Source organism: Podarcis liolepis, assembly GCF_965112155.1.
Source record: "Podarcis liolepis genome assembly, chromosome: 9".
Taxonomy (NCBI): domain Eukaryota; kingdom Metazoa; phylum Chordata; class Lepidosauria; order Squamata; family Lacertidae; genus Podarcis; species Podarcis liolepis.
Window position 1 is genome coordinate 61548684 of NC_139564.1, and position 17200 is coordinate 61565883.

At 39.8% G+C, this 17200-nt stretch overlaps 1 protein-coding gene and 1 long non-coding RNA gene across 5 annotated transcripts in view; both read right to left on the reverse strand.

The window, feature by feature from the left end:
* The window catches only part of TBC1D1 (TBC1 domain family member 1), an 81324-nt gene that overhangs the window by 45026 nt on the left and 19098 nt on the right, over positions 1-17200 (reverse strand). The gene's annotated exons all lie outside the window — the stretch shown is intronic.
* On the reverse strand, positions 11035-16636 carry LOC310686468. The gene is made up of 2 exons (XR_014515949.1): positions 15742-16636; positions 11035-15705 (listed from the first exon to the last, which is right to left on the reverse strand). It is a non-coding gene; the product is annotated as an uncharacterized lncRNA (long non-coding RNA).

Below are 17200 nucleotides of genomic sequence, written 5' to 3' on the forward strand. Positions count from 1 at the left end.
CTCCAGCAGCAGCCTTGGCTCTATTCCCTACTGCTTACTATCTGGCAGTCAAACGGTACTCTATGAACATTGCATTAGGAGATATGCATCCACGTTTGATACAAAGAACTATCTGATCAAGGCACTGATATTCTGCCAGGATTCTAGCCATAACCTGTGGGATGTTACGCAGCAATCAAACAGATGCATCCCCACACAGCATTAGCCAAAAATGAGGGCTGCAGGGGACCAAGTCACACTAACAGGGGAGAAAAAGCCTTCCTACACTTAGAGGCTAGAATGGGTAAAGTAATATTTGATTCTGTTCAATACTGGCTGCACCTTCATCTTCCTCGTTTGTCTGACCTGCAACTGCACTGACATATCCTTAGAAAGCCAGGTAAACACAGAATTCATGTTTGGGTGCTCCTTCAATGTTAAAACAACATCACTGTGCATCTCCCAGCGCATAGGAAACGTTGGGCTTGTCCACACAGGGCTTTATATTGAGTTTCAAAAAACAAAGCAGAAGCAACAGAAAACCCACAGTGGGTGGGCTGCTGATGTTTGCATTCTCTTCAGTTAATATAGCACGAGGAAAAATTTATGCAACCTGAGGGATGGTGAGGGAAAATCCAGAGTTTGTTTGCAGTGTTAAGAAAAGGATCCTGCCCTTCAACGTCAGGAGGAAGGCTATATTACGGAAGCAGAAATATTTCTTTAAATAGAATATAATGTTTTAAGTTAGTCTGTAGACCACATCAAAAGAGAACAAAATAAAATATGTATAAAACTCTACATAAAAGTGTATGTGTATGTATATATATGTGTGTATATATATATTATACAGAGAGAGAGAGAGTATGTGTTTGTTTGTTTGTACAGCTAGATGAGAAAGTTTTTATTAGATCTTTGCTAAACAAAACTAAAAATGTAAAAATGGGTGAGACATGTGTCAGAATGTTCGTCTCTCAAAAAAATCAGAAACTCTACCACAGAATCATAAAATTGTAGAGTTGGAAGCATAATCTGAAATGAATTACAGATATCTTTTCCTGAGATTGGAAGCTTTTACCACAAAAGAGGCCACCTTCCAAATCAAAAACTGATTAGTTCTTCACACTCCTTGAGAAGCAACATTTTAAACAATCCATTCAGGATGGGAATTGGCTGATAACTATAGGAGGACACTGAACCAGAGGAGCTTCAGATCTGGTATTGGCAGAACCTGTGCCAAGAATGGATTAAGTACAGAATGATGGGTATACCTAATAGATCCTTTACATTAACACAGCACTGGACAAACAGCACTGATTGTGGACAAGCATTTTATTATGCAGTTCATTACTGAAAGAGGGGGAAAATGATTTTTCAAGAAAACTCTTTCAAGCATCTCCTAGTATTTGTCCACAAATTTTCTGCTACCTCTTTTCCTTTTCACTAGCTCTCAAAAACACATTATCAGCAACAGCTAAGACATTAGGTTCCTAACCTTATTTTCCATTTTCAGGAATCAACCATTTAATATTCAGTGTGCATTTAGGAGCGCATTAGGAATATACTGCATTAAGTTGTCATGCATCAAATACAATACTTTTAGATCTGTGCCTACATTAGTGAGAGTTGTTTCAATTTCTAGAAGACCAGGTTGCTCACAGTTCAAAGTCCCAGATCCAGCAGTACACTAGCTGCTGGGTATTGTCAGTTCCAGATACAGGATGTGCATTCTCTGGCCAGGACAAGCAGGAACCTGCCCTGCTTTCTGTTCTATACTGCAGCGGGAATTATCTGAGTCTCCCTTGACCTATTATCTTACTTTCCTACCTTTTTTACCTTGGGGCTAATTTTTCAGTTAACTTTTCTTGTAAGAATAGAGGGGGCTTTCATTTCTAACTCAGGAACTATTGATTGTTGCTGTGGACCACCTTTAACCTGTAATCTACAACTGCCTGCTATGTTAGAGCTATGCTATATTATCTGTGTATAATGAAGGACAAATCTCTTGGTTATGTAAAAAGGTGTTATGGTCTGGGAGATTGTTAAGCATTACGTGGGGTGAGATAAGCCTATGTCATTTTGGTGAAGTCACTAAGAAAGAGATGTATGCATTTGGAATAGGGCATGTGCATTCTCTAACTGCACAACTATTCGGGAAGCTACATGCAAATGCACACTGAACCTTTCCTTTGCGAAAGAGCCATTGTTTAGTGGTAGACATACTGGGTAATTTACATGTAGAAGGCCTTGGGTTCGTTCCCTGGAATTTTGAACTGGAAAGAGCCCACCTGAAGAACTGCTGCCAGTGAGCCAGATAAGCCTGCAGCCTGATTCGGCATAAGGCTGTTTTTTATGTTCCTATTAAATGGCAAAGTTGCTTTTGGTAAATGGCAAAGTAAAGTTAGGAAATCAGTGTGACGCTGGAGTCCTTTAGGGTTTATCGTCATTTGAGGAAGTAGGATGGTTAAAGATTGGGGAAACTGGTGTAGTTCTAACTCAACACTAACCCAAATCATTCTCGGAACTGAGACAAGTATTCTTCATAGGCCTCAAGACTCTCTGTTGCTCAATCAACAGATGGTACTAGCTACCAGTTTGTAGTATGTTTTGGAATTAGTCAAGTAAGAAGAAGCAGTAAAGCTGTTTAAGGGACACAGGGATACACTGTAGCCTTCCTTTGCTATTTACTGGAACCCTTTTAAAAAATATATCCTGCAAGCCTTACCATGCAACTTTTTCTATAGTTTCTAGCAGTGTTGTTTTTCTAGAAAATGAGGTGCTGGAACTCACCATGAACACCTCCCTTGTTCTCTTGCAATGGCAATGGCACCCACCTGAGAGGTGCCGAAACAGAATTCCGGGGAGTTCTGGCTGAAAAAAATAATCCCTGGTTTCTAGTCCTATAATTAGAACAGGAAACAGCCCTAGTGATGGAGAGGATGCACCTGCCCCATTCTAAAGATATGACAGCAGGTGTCCTTTTAAAGAATGGTTTCACAAGGAATCAATAAAGTTGGCTTCTCTCACTAGAAAAAGAACTGCCCTGAGACCTCCGGGTATAGGGTGGTATATAAATTCTAATAATAATAATAATAATAATAATAATAATAATAATAATGGTAATGAAAGAAAATAAAAGTGTCCCTCTTTCATTGTTAAGCCAAGAGGCTGTCTTGTTGTGAGTCAGGCCTGTATTGACTATCGGCTTTGACTAGGAACAACACTTTAGGATGTCAGGCAGAGGTTTCTAAAAGCCCTTTAAACTCAAAACTAAGTGCAGATGCCAAGATTAAACACCTGCCCTCACACACAGGAAGCTTGTACTGTTTTACATAGGCTACTGTCATGTTTTGGAAACGTACAGGTCACCATCTTTAACAGCAGGAAATCTAGCAGACTGAACTACTATATTGCACAAATAACAATCCAGTAAGTGCAGTTTCCAAGCTGATAGTGTGTGTGGGGGGGGGGGGGCAGAACAGGTGTTAACAGCATTTATTTCTGCATGGAAAATAGCATTGGAACATAGTAGAAATGAAGATGCTATTGCAGATGCAGTGTGGTTCTATATTGGGTGCTAGTTCTCCCTGACTGAATGACTAGTAGCCAGCAATATATAAGCTGCTTCTTAAATGTAAAAGGTACATGCTGCTTATCATAGGGCATTTGAAAATAAGAGTTTCTGGGTGCCCATTTTAACCTGGGGCAGCCAAAAGATAAAGCCATCCTATTTTAACTCCATCCATATCAGCCTCTGGCAGTTGATGTGTACAGGATTCAGATTATGACATCCAGCACAGATTTTGATATGTTCTTCTTTCTACCCAAAAAATCCCCTTGGTCTGCAGAGGGTTTAGAGGAGTATCCACAATAGCTGGGCCTAGCTCAGGTTACATTAAAATGGAAATGGACTAATTTGAGCAAAACAAATGCTAAAAGCCTTCTGGCTGCAGTCCTATACATGACGATTAAGAGGCAAACACCACTGAGTTCACTGAGACTTATCCAATCCAAAATGTGCATAGGATTGAGCCTGAGTAGTCATTTGTTAAATTTTAAATTATTGTGTTTGAGGGTGACCTGATGCTATGGCTCTTTCCTACAACCCCTCTTTTATCATCCTGATCGCTCCTTTCCTTTACAATTCTAATTAGGGAGCTTTTACGAGTGACCATTTCAATAATTCATGTTCCTATTTTCAATGTCTCGTTTAAATCATTTAAACGAAGTAAGAGTGAATTCCTCAAAGGAGCTACTGTTGCGTCGATATTGATTCCCAAATGAGCAAGCTGATCTCGAGCCAGAATCAGCTGCACAAACCATTGTGTTTTTATAACAGGTCAAGCACTAGCAAGTCTTTACAAATTCAAAAACCAGTGTTCATATAAATAGGATAAACCAAAGATGAGGAACCTTTTTCCATTCAGATGGTGTTGGACTCCAACTCCCATCAATCCCAGACAGCAATGTTGGACTCCAATGATCAGAGATAATGGAAGTTGTAGTCTTAACAGTTCCTCAAAGGCCACAGTTTTCCCTGTAGGTTTATTCATATGTAAAACAGATTAGTCAAAATCTGTTTAGATGGGGTTGCCATATTTCAAAAAGTAAAGATAATGACACCCCAAAAGTTGTTGAGCATTGGTGTTGTTGCTGTTGTTGAAAACCCTAAAGCAACTTTTCGATTGACTTGCCTAAAATCCAGGACAGAGCAGGGTCCCTGGTCCACTACTGCATTGACAAAGGTTCAATATAGGGCAGTCATGATACCAGTGACAGTATGAAAAGCTGGCTAAGGAAAAGAGAAGGATCCCTGCAGGCTGTGGCTGCTAGGAGTGAAGAGGAGCAAGATGAAGTATCTATTCTCTCCTCCCTATGACTGAGGTCATAGTCTCTGAGCTTTCATGCTGCAGGTTACACAGGAAATGGCTCACTAAGTCTCACATTAGTGCTGTAAAATGATAATTAAAGCACTGTTTATCCAGTGTCTCTCAAAGGTCAGTTTGGCTCCATAAACAGTAACTGCCTAGGGATCTTTTGCTCTTCCATGATACTTTACTATATTCAGATCCTGCAAATACTATGGAGATTGTTATACATTTCGTTTCTCTATGTTAATTAGCCACTTCAGCAGTTACTATGGGAATTAAAACAGTCCCAACAGTATGGATGGTGACACAGAGCAATGGAAACATGAAAGTGATATTTTGCTATCCAGAGGCAAGATCTTGCCATTTTCTTGGCTCCTGCATGCAAGTTATTAATGGTGGAGGAGTCTCTCTTTAACAAACATCAAATTCCTTTGGAAGATAAAGAACATGTTTGCCAAACAAGCATTTCAAGGGAGGATAATGATGGTCAGCTGCACACAGAGAAGATACAGACCAATTACAGGGGGTTTTCTCTTTCTCAGGTTGAACTACTAACACAACTTATACATATTTTGCAAAGCAAGTTTATGAAAAATATGTGTGTTGGCTTTTTTAAAAGTAAGTAGGACAGCTAAGCATAACTTGCTGCAGCCATAACCATTGCATGGCTTCTCTACCTGTTTGTTTTCAATTTTAGCTTGATCATGTGTGAAAGAAGTCTTGTACCTCTCTGCTTAGCACTGTTGCTGACTAGTAAAAAACAGGCTGCACTAGCTGATAACAGATTGGGAGATGAACAGAGGCAAACAGGTTTACTGTCAAAAGCAGAAAAGCCCTGTCGCAGAGGGGATAAAGTACAATCTGAGTATGGTATAAAAGATAATGTGGGGTTTGAGGAGGCAGAGGTATGCATTTGCCTTCACACACTTAATGTTTGCTGCAGGCAACACTGCTGTAAAACCAGTGCACTTAAGGCAAATGTGAATGCTATATAAAGTGTGCAGCCCCTCTGGCTCATCAATACAGAGGACTGAAATTCATTCTCTCCTCTCTCTTTCTCTTACACACACATGCAGAGCCTTTCATGGGCTCTATTTATTTATTTTTAAACTGCATAGATGTATTAATGCATTCCAGAAAGTCAACTGCTACTATGGATATATGCAGTGAAACACCTGTACATTGCAGCTGCCACACATGACAATCTACATGTTTGTTGCACATAATTTAGGAGAGAAAAACTCCCTATAAGACTTTTGTATTCTGGTCCTAAAAATGGGATACAGAGCAGCACACTTTGTGAAAATGTTCCAGATTATGAATCTTTAATGCCATTAAACTATAAATGGGTACCATATTTTTATTTCTCTGCTATTATGTATGAGTTCTTCTACTGACAATGTTCCACAACCTTTCTATCCGTGAGCTCCTTAATGTCCTTAGCTACCTCCAACCTTGCTGTACCAAAGAGAATTCTAATGTGATCTATTAATTGCCCAGGTCCGATACAGTCCTAAAAATCCTCTTCCAGTGCCTTGCCATGTCTTGGCATTACCACCTTCAGCAAGCCAGATTGCGTCCTTGCACCCTCTCCCAGTTTGGTGTTAAGGAGTTGTTAATCCAAGGTAACTTCTTTAATCTGGACCACTTTTGCCTGGAAATGTTTGGCAGTCCATGAGTTCCATTGCCTCTTTTGGAACTGTAATACCACAGTCTGCTTCCAACACTCACACCTGTGATATTTTCAAGAACAATGCTGCAAATTGTGGGGCCCTCTTTTGCTGAGTGCATAATTATTTTTTTTTTTTTTTTTTGAGACCTAAGCCTTTCCCCCTTATTTACTGAACACCTGGAAAAATGCCAGGCCTTTGGCTTTTTGCAGACAGTTTGCCAGAGTGTCTTGATGGAAAACGTCTTTTGAGTCTCAATAAGCCACATGCTTTCCACTCTTTAAATTTGAAATATTTGTCAACAAAGGGAAAAGGATGACCCAAAATAGAGCAGGTGTAGAAGGGGCTAATATTTTCACCCATGAATTCCAAATGTTCAAAGAATTTTTTTAATGAATTGATTTAGAATGGCTAATGCTATAGTCAAAAAGAGACGGGAAAGGTTAGTGAAAAGCACAGCATAGTAACTATTAAAAGTTATCAACTTAGAACAGAATTAAGGGAAAGGCTTTGACATGTATTTATGAACACTTAAGTTTTCTGTAAAGGCTACAGTGCTGTAAAAGGTTAGAACTAGGTCACTCCTGGGGGTACAAGGACTCTCTTCTGATCGGGTAATGACTCATGGCATTAGCAAATTCTCTGTTCCTCATCTGTAAAACAGAACAACAGCCTAGAGTAGAGTACTTTTGGTCCTTCCAGCTGCTGGTGGACTCCATCAGCTGCAGCCAGCATGGTCAATGGACAGGGATGATGAGAGTTGTCATCCAAGACATCCAAAGAGCATCAGGTTGGGGAAACTTGGTATAGAGAAATCATGGGTGGTGGCAGCAGGAAGGGGATATAACAAAAGCTGTAAAGCAGGGGTGGTTAACATGTGGCTCTCTAGACATTATTGGACTCCAAATACCATCAGCCACAGTCAGCATGGCGAGGGATTTGTAGTCCAGCAACAATCAGTTAACTGTACAACGTATTGTGGCCAACATAGTATTGTATATCTTTACTTTCTCCCATTTTGTCAATACTCCTACTCTAAACTCCAATATGCTTAATTTGTTCATGTGACTAAGATAAGGCACACTCCCCCATTGACTCCAGAGACAGGCGGATGCCAAGAATAGATCAAGAAAAAAATACTTATCCTACTTTGTTACTTCAAAATGTCACTTAAGTGTATATATATGGCAAGAGGAACAATCCTGAGATTATGTTTAGAAACTTGCTGGTTCCCTTCAGGACAGCCGAAGGTAGCCTAGTGACAACAGTAAGAATCCAAGACAACAGTAAGTGGATAGGTATTTCATTCACAAATCCATGTGACAGAAAGTAAGAAAGTAAGTGGTTAGATACTTCACTCTCCAGTTAGAAACATGGAAATTCCTGTGGGCACTAGCAAGGCTCAGAATTTTCAATTCCAGTCAGGACAGGAAATTTTAACACAGAATAAAGAACAGGAAGAAGAATAAGCTACTGCTTACTTGAGTATACAGAACACACCCTTTATACAAGACCCAGCGGTGAGGTACACAGGTGATAAAAAATAAGCAGCTGTTTTAGTCATTTAATAGAGAGGATTATGCCTTTTTGGACAATAAGAGGAATGCATCAATTTTCACTAACTTCATTTTCTTGAGGTGTTCAAAGATATTAGCACACAAACTCTTGAGGAACAAATTGAAGGTATTATATTCCATAGTAAAATGTGTACTCATAAGAAAATGAGATAAATGTCAAATAACTTATGTCCAAGATTTATGTCCTCATTTTTCAATTCACTTCTAGGATGTGTTTCTTGGGTTGTCTCACATCCCCATTTTGAATCACAAACTAGAACCGGCCATCAGTTTATTAATTCCTCAGAGGCACAAAAAACCCCACTTATCACATTTAACCCTTTGAGCTGCTCAGCGTCCACACTTGGAAGAAAGCTAAGTTACAGTGGAAGCTGCTATCAACACTCCAGGACAAATAACTAAAACAAACAACCTCTGCCACTATTGCTTATGGGCTGTCCATCTCCAAGCGTAGTCCGAAGCTACCCCAAAGGACTCTTTCAATTTCTGGAGCAGACTAGGTGAACCAACACGAATGGCCAGATTTAAACTGATGCAAATTGTCTTCTTTTACATATAAATACTAAAATGTTCATACACCAACTCCTACAAATTCGCTGTAACACAAGAATTCTAGCTTCTTCTGCAATCCTAAACACAAATATTGGAGAATAATTCACACTGAACACTGTGGCACTTTCTTCCAAGTAAACATACATAATGGTTGTACTGTTAGGCGTTTTCACGCAAATTTTGCACATTTTAAAAAGCCACATACACTTAACTTTCCTCTAACTAAACGTTTGCTCTCCAGCTGCATTTTTCTCTTGCAGCACCCCACCATCAAAACATAGCCATTGATCTGCATATCTAAATAGAAAGAAATGAGGTGAATGAAGTTTAAAACTCCTCCTACCTTCGCCACCCAGTTGAACAATGGTGACATCCTAACAACGGGAGATGCAGCAGTGTGCGGAAAGTTGCAATTCCAGCCACTTTCTCCTCTCCTCTTTCAGCGTTTTCGCTCTCATAAAACCGCCCTCTCCCGCATCTGCCTCGAGCAGTAAGCTCATTTACTGAGAAACAAGAAAGCACTTCTTTCAGACTATTCGCTCCATGCTGCAGAAAACCACGCTCCTTCCAAGCTCTGCAAGCAACTATGAGGTCACTGGTCTCTCGCACACAATTCCACAGTCTATCGCAGAGATTCATTGCAAGGAAGGAAAAGGCTGGGTGGGTTACGCGCAGGAGTGAGATTTTCTATAGGCTGCTTTCAAAAGACGACTCCACCTACTCCCAGGGAGAGGCAGTTAAAGAAAGTACCAACAAAGTCCTGCTCTGTAGATCACTCAGGAAGTTGTGAAACGGGGCAGGTTTTTTTTTTAATTTAAGAGAGAACTGCAATAACATGCCAAGGAGGGCAGTTATGAACATATGCTGGCAACTTTTAAGGAGTTCTGAATAAAAGAGAGCATTCATAGAACTTACTTAAAACAACACGCACAGTCTCCCAACAACACAGCCATTAATAGGACTTTCTAGAAACATTCCAACTTACAAATAAATAATGTCACTGCTAATTGAAAATAAACGCAAAACCCCCAAATTCAGTGAATTCGTTTCTTGTCTTTCTGCAGCAGTCCTAGCCCCACTTACTTCTGAGTAGACATGATGGGACTGCAGCCTCCACTAGTACATCAATATTGGAGCAACAGTGGAATAGTGATTTTTGCAATATTAACATGAAATATATATTGGACGCTTGTCCTGTACTTTATTTTTAAACATATTTTGCAAAATATAATGAATTTTGGTAATAGTGAAGTAATGTACCGTAAGTGCCGTTTTCTTCCCCCTCTGAAAAATGCAATGTTGAATTGCTTTTTGAATGTTAAATTGCTTTTGGGGGCGGTGCGGGTGGGAGGGACCGTGTGCAACTAGAAGCAAGCTTTCCTCACATTTTAAAATGTTTTGTGTGTTTAGCTTTTTGGCAACAGACATGTAGATGAATAGATTTCATGCAATATGGCTTAATTTCTAAATAAGAGGTATGAGTCAATCTTTTCTGAAAATTATACTTGGACCCTCCTCTTACATAGAAGCTCTTTCCCTGTCCATAGATGTGCAGAGAATAATTGATGGTGCTGGGTTTGCACTCTGCACATGTGTAATGGCACTCTGCAAACGTTCCTAAATAAGTGCTGTGATGAAAAACAGCAAGGCCTATAAATTTAAAATGTTACCAGCCGCCAATGAATGTTGGGATGAATCTACATCATACATTGAATAAATTTCTTGGTTGCAGGCTTCTGGTTCTAGATGAAATGTGAGAAACGCTGATTAGTTTACTTTCAGATTTATTCACTCTCATGCCAGTATTTTCACATGGCTACTATAGGAGGAATAGCATGGCAAAGCCCCGTCTATGTGCTTGGACAAACCAACCTGAACCTGTGCTCATGATCTGAGGCCCTTCTTTGTGTGCCTCCTTCATGAAAGATCCAGAGGGTAGCAGCACAAGAACAGACTGTAATGGCTTCTCATTTGTGGAATGCCCTGTCCAGGGAGGCTTGCCTGGTACCATCATTATATATCTTTAAACGCCAGGCAAAACCTGGCCTTTGGCCTTTAACTATTTGTGACCTTTTAGAATTGGGTGGGATGTTTTTAACATATTTCTCTTTTCTCTTGGTCTTAATGTATCTATGTGAGGTTTATCATCTGTCTATTTGGTTGTAAATCACTTTGCATTACCCTGTGTAAGATAAAGCGACTAACAGATTTAATTAATAGTTTTAAGAATAATAATAATAACACAGCCATTTCACGTCAGAGGGAAAGATGGGTCAGCAGGAGCCACTCCACAGGCTTGGGTGAGAGACCAGCTGCTTCCTTCCAAGCTGCTCATTATAAGAACTATATAACTTTCCTTTCCATTCTTTTTTCATTCTGTTTCCTGTCTTTTAAATGTAAGCATATGGGCAGTGACTGTAATCTGTGTACAGCACTTAGCAAATCTCAGGTGCTTTATGAATCATGTTATTTAAACAGCATTGGAAAGGCAAGGCCTTTCTGCTCTTACCTTTTATTGTGCTGTTTGACCCAACGTTTTAAAGAGTGAATGTGGAGCTGACTGTCTGCACCATTGGTCACAAGCTGCTGTTATTAGAGAGTGAGTGCAGGGTTTTTCTTTCTGCACTAACGGTGGGTTGTGTCCAAGTTGAGAAAAGTTCTGTGGCTCTAGTCACACTCCTTACATACCCTCATGATCCTCCAGCAGTAAACATCATCGTTATGAGCATGAATAAAGCTACAGCTGTTTCATGGAATTTTAATTATCATTTTTTAAATGCCTAGCATTTTGGAATTCTAATCTTGTGATAGTATAGGAGATTCGAAGGTGCGTCAGCCTGAGCTATGGCGAACTTGGTTGTTGTGATGAAATTTTGTCTGCAGCTAATGAATGTTGTCATGGGCAGAGCTTTGACTCAACATCATCTCCATCTGTCGATGTCACAAACTGACAGCTTGCAAAGGTCAGAGAGAAGTAGCACAAAACAGATGTCTCCCAAGCCATGCCCACCAACCCCAAACCACAAATAAACCAGGGCACTGTGCTTGTACACAGTGCTATTTTTCTAGAACTTTTCCATTGTTCTCTTAGAATGGCAATGGTGCACACTTGAGAGGTGCTGGAGCTGAGCTCCTGTGAGCTCTGCTGGGAAAAAGTCCTGCTTGTACATATTCCAGACAGATGAAAAATATTGAGGATCCATTCAGGATCTTTCTTTCACAAAAGTTGTTGTTGTTGTTTTGCAATAAAAGAAAAGGCTTTAAAAAACACCCACATTATTCTGGAATATTAGCTGAATAACGGGGGGGGGGGATGACCCACCCCAACAACCATATCCCTATAAATGGTAAGTGTAAACTGGACAATGAACAATTAGCAGCAAAGATTGGCTTCTGGCCATAAGACTGGGGACTCCTGACCATGTTATAACATTTCTGTCTCCCAGTTGCATAGTAAAAATTAAATCTGCAAGTTCAAAAAGGTTTATTTGTGTGGAGCTACCTGGAAAGTATTCAGGTATTCAATAATTTATTTTTATTTACCTCCCCTTAATGTTTGTCCATTTGTTCCACCTCCTCTCCTCCAAAAAAAGTTTAGCAGTACAGACGTACTTAAAACAGAACTTAGTGTTTTAATGTTTATTGCAGCTTGAGAATAGATTAAGCAATGCTATTTCCAAAGGTACTGTATAGTCATTTTAAATGAATGGAAAACTCAATAATATAGTATCCAAAAAATAGCAAAAAGCAAAATTGTGCCATATGCACTGTATAATGTTTTTAAAGCTCTTGAAAACAGCATTTTATAATCTGTTATAGAGATAGACTGAACAGGGCAGCTGGATGAATTCTTGGGGTAGAAAACTTTGCCTTGTACACATTCACCTTCCAAGTCTCTATCAGAACTTCCTTTTAAAGCAGCTGCCATGGAGACAGTTCCCAGGGGAACTCAGTGGTCAGTCACTACAACAGCCACCACAACGTTGCTCATGACAGATCATTCCAGGCTTGAACAGAGTTGCTCCAGAGGGAGGCCAAACTGTAAATTGCCTCTTTGGGGCCCAGAGCTTTAGTAGACTTGTTGTTCCTATGAGGGCTGATTTCTCTGAGAAGGCAGCCAACCAAGCAGAAAAAGTTGCATTAAAAAAAACAAAAAAACTTTGGAGCTGGTTGCCAAAAAAGTAGAGCACAAGGCCACACCTCAACAACTTTAACGTAAGCTATTGAGTCTGAATGCATGGCTTTTATGTGGGGCCTTGCTCTTGGACCTACCGGAAAATGTGGACTGCTTCAGGCCTATCAGAAACTGCGGGCTCTTCCCCACAGCCTCACATCAAACCCAATCTGGACCATGTTGAGATAGCATATATTAACTGGCAATCCTATTCTAACCACAGAAAAGTTATATAATACATCCAATGTTACAGAACTGAAGGATATTTTTGTATTTCATGAAGCTTTTAGGGCTTGGATTATCTGACATTGAAACAATGACACGCCCCCTAAAAAAAAATCGAAGAAAAATAAACCCTTTGAATCTCCCCAAAAGTTCTGTCTTATGACACTGCAGAAACTGCAAAACTGCTGGGCATGAGGCACTAGAAAATGGCAACAAAAGCCACAGCTGACCATGCTAGAGTGAATGGTCCCCAGGTGCCTATCGTGCATTGGCCATAAGGGCCAGGTCAGCCATACTCTTTGCTTTCCTTCCAACTGACATCTCCTCAGATCTGTGTATAGTTACTGGTGCAACTCCTTTAGTTTATGGCAGCATGACAAAGGGCTCCACAACACTCGGCTTCCATGGCTTGGACTGTTCTTTTACCTTAAAGGTCCTGGTGGAAGTGAGCAAACAATGGTAGTCTTTAGTTCCAGGCATTCAGAGCGAACACCGGGAGCACACAAGTAGTGCCATGCAATTGCCTCATATCTAGAAGTCAGGGTTCATTTTCCTCTTGAATCAGGAAAGGGGGGGATCACTTGACCCACTTCACTAAACACTACACTCATGTATTGGCAACCCAGTGCTTGGCACCAATGGGCAATGCAGGTCAAAGAAAGCACAGAGCCAAGGGGGTCAAGCTACTTCTCCCTTTTATTCACTTGCCACACTTATTAGGAGTATTTATTAAATTTGTAGGCCACCCTTCATCCGAAGATCCTATGGCAGTTCACAACAGAAAAATACAAAACAAGACTACATAATAAAATAAAAACAATCCACTAACCACCCACCTCCCACAAACACATTTAAAAAGCCACAGAGTGCTAATCAGTACAATGCCTGGTTGGAGAGATATGTTTTCGCCCGGCGCCTACCAGTACCTTCACAATCTGGGACTTTATGTACAGCCTGTGTGATTTTGGCAGTTCCTCTTCCTCCTGAGTCAGCTCCAAGGAGATTGTCTGGGACGAAAAGGTTTATTTTAGCCACAAGGCTGTAGCTCCAAGGAGGAGATGGGTAAACAGTGGGCCACTTGGTGGTTATCCATGGGCCAGATTTAGCTCATGAACCAGCAGGTCTCTACCACTACATCCTGGCTGTACTTTAAGAAGTCAGGTTAGGGAAGATGCTTGTCTGTGGAGGAAGATGGCAAACCATCTGCATCTGGTAGGAACCGAAGCTGGAATTGTGTGTTTGCTTAAGGGGCTTTAAGGTGTTCCGGATGTTACTTTTTGTGGGAAGATACCAATGTCACCACTGAATGGTTAGATGTCTGTTAGTTTTAGTTTGAAGCAAAGTGTCTAAACTTAGAACTTGGTAACAAATAGGAAAAAGAAATTAAAAAAACAAAATGCCAAACAATCATGCAATTCGTAGCACCTGTGTGTATAGCCCATACATAGAAGCACAGATTCATACCAAATATGTCACAACATGAACTGCTCCAACCATGACCTCAGTGTTAGCTCCTGAAATGAATGCATGGAAGCCACCAACTAGTGTGAACCTGCTTGCAGAATGAGCAAGGGTGACGTTTCTTCCACCCAGTCTCTGCTGTGAGCTTCAAGCAGGAAAGCAACCCTAAGGGAAAAACAACAACAACAAAACCCTAAAGGGTGTGTGGGAAATGCCACATATAGTTAGCCTTTCTTTGAATTCATGTGCAGAAAATGAAGCCATCCTATCAAAAAAACATCTCCTCATCCACATGAAACACCAGAATAACATTGACATCAGAGAAAAAGCTCTTTCCAGATCGGATTGATGCTTCATCTGACCCAGTTCCAAAATAATCAAACTTGTAGCTTTCATTACGTTTGGAATTGCCACAGATACACCATTTACTGCATGACAATACATTAATTGCATCAGTGATAATCCTGTCTGCATCACACTGAAAACAGATTTTAAAATAATGTTGGCCAATTTGATATCAAATTGAGTGTTCAGGTTTTAATCAAGAAGTTTTATTTGAATTCCTTGGATTTTGTGTTTGTTCTCCGTAACCACTAAATCATATCCTAGTGTTTCCTCCAAGATGGGATATGGTTTGGGCATCATTAAAAATATAAAAATAATATCTACTGGGAAATGCAGTTTTGTACAACTTATTTCATAATAAGCAATTTCTGTAGAAATTAACCGTCGGTGTCTATGAGAGATGTTATTGGTGGAAACAGTTAAAAATAAAACGTAGGGAAGGTATTTAGAAGAAAGTTCACTCTCCTCCCCAATCCCAATCTCTCAGCTAAAAATTCAAGTGAGAAACTGCAGTGGGAGCATCTCCAGAGTTATAAACTATTTTGAAATATAAGCTGCAGATAAAGTACTCCCCAGACTTGCAGCTATTTCTGTGAAGGCAAACTAAAGAGGTTCCAATTTCCTGACACGACTTTCAGAAATGTCTCAGGCTTGGATTGCAATTGGAGACCCACACAGACACCAACACTGTTTGTACTGGCAGATGCATTCAAGAGCAGTTTTTAGCAATCAACAGGCAAATAAAACATGATGAATGGAACTGAGATCTTTTTATCTTGTGTTGCACAGTTTGGAATACCATGATACACCTGTACTTTTCAAGCACAACCCTGAGACTACAATCCTGTGCACACCTATTTAGGACTAAGCCTTACTGAACTCAGTGAGACTTATTTCCAAGTAAATATTGTTGTGAGTAAATGACTCAGAATCAATTTTCAACACCACCACCAATGTGTAACAAAAAGTCTAGAAAGAAATATAAACTTCTCTCTCTTTGTTTCTTTGTTTGATACATAATAGAAACTTAAGGTGCAACACTTTACAAACTTATATGGGAATAAATATGATTGAACTCAAGGGTACTTCTGAGTTGATGTACAGCATTGCACTACAAATCTATGTTCCAGTCAACATAAATTTCACATTTGCATCAGATTTAAGTAAAGTCAATTAAATGTGCTTAAGACAAGGATATCAGTACAGTATGTTTATCCTTTGCTTTAAAAGTATTCAAAGCCAATATCCTTGGCTTTTTGAGAACATGATCAGAACTTTGACATAAATGCATGTTACAAAACTGAAATAGGCTTTACATAAAATAGGCATAATGCAGCTGATTAAGTAACTTCAGTCTCTCTGATTTTAACTGGAATGATGTAACTGCTTACTTTTCCAATCGAATAAGTTACTATGCCCATGGGTCCTTTGAATGGAACACAACAGAGTCTAAGGGTATTGCCCCATGCCTTAAATCAGCAGCCCTGCCCTAATAGCTCTAATCAATCTGAATTTTTATTGATGTTATTGTTTACAAAGAAGACCATTGCAACATGGGGACCAATACAAGACTGAGACTCGTCTGTCTTGTAGCATAGTGTACATAATTTAACACACAAGTATTCTTTTAGGACCAATAGAAATGAAAACAAAAGAAAATTTTATTAAAATAATGGTTATCCTAGTAGCTTAAAACTTTTGCCTCCTGGCTGAGCCCTTACGGATATACACATATAGGCTGGCACTGTTCTAGCTTTGTTCACAGGATTGCTGTCCACATTAGAGAATATAATTGAGAATCAGACTGTGATATCATTTTACTTCCTTGTTCACTTTTGACTAACTGTTGACAGCTTTTCTATTATCAATAAATGCTAACTCTTTATTAGCTAGGCTTATGTTGCATGGAGATAGGTCAGATTTCCTTAACCACACAATTATTTGTTCTGAAGCTGGTAAAGGTAACAGTTTTTGATGCAGCTGGAAACCCTTATGCCTCTAATCTCAGCACGCACACAGAGAAGACATTTCACGTCCTATAGAAAAGACTGTAAAATCTATTATTTAGCAAGAAGTGCCGAGTTTTAAAGTCAGCACATAAGCTGGGTCTGTGCTCAGTGGTGCCCACCACCACTCTGATTTTTGCCATGACCTTTTCCTAAGGAAGTAATGTGATAAAATATTGCTATATATCTGCATCCTACATATTTGGTGTCTGAACGCTGAACATTTGCAAATGCCATAGCTCCACAGTGTGGCTGTTTTAGGGAACTGCAGCACAACAAGGCATCCTAGGGATGCAGAGAAAAAGGAGACATGAAAGAGGGCAGGATACTGGCAGGGGAAAAC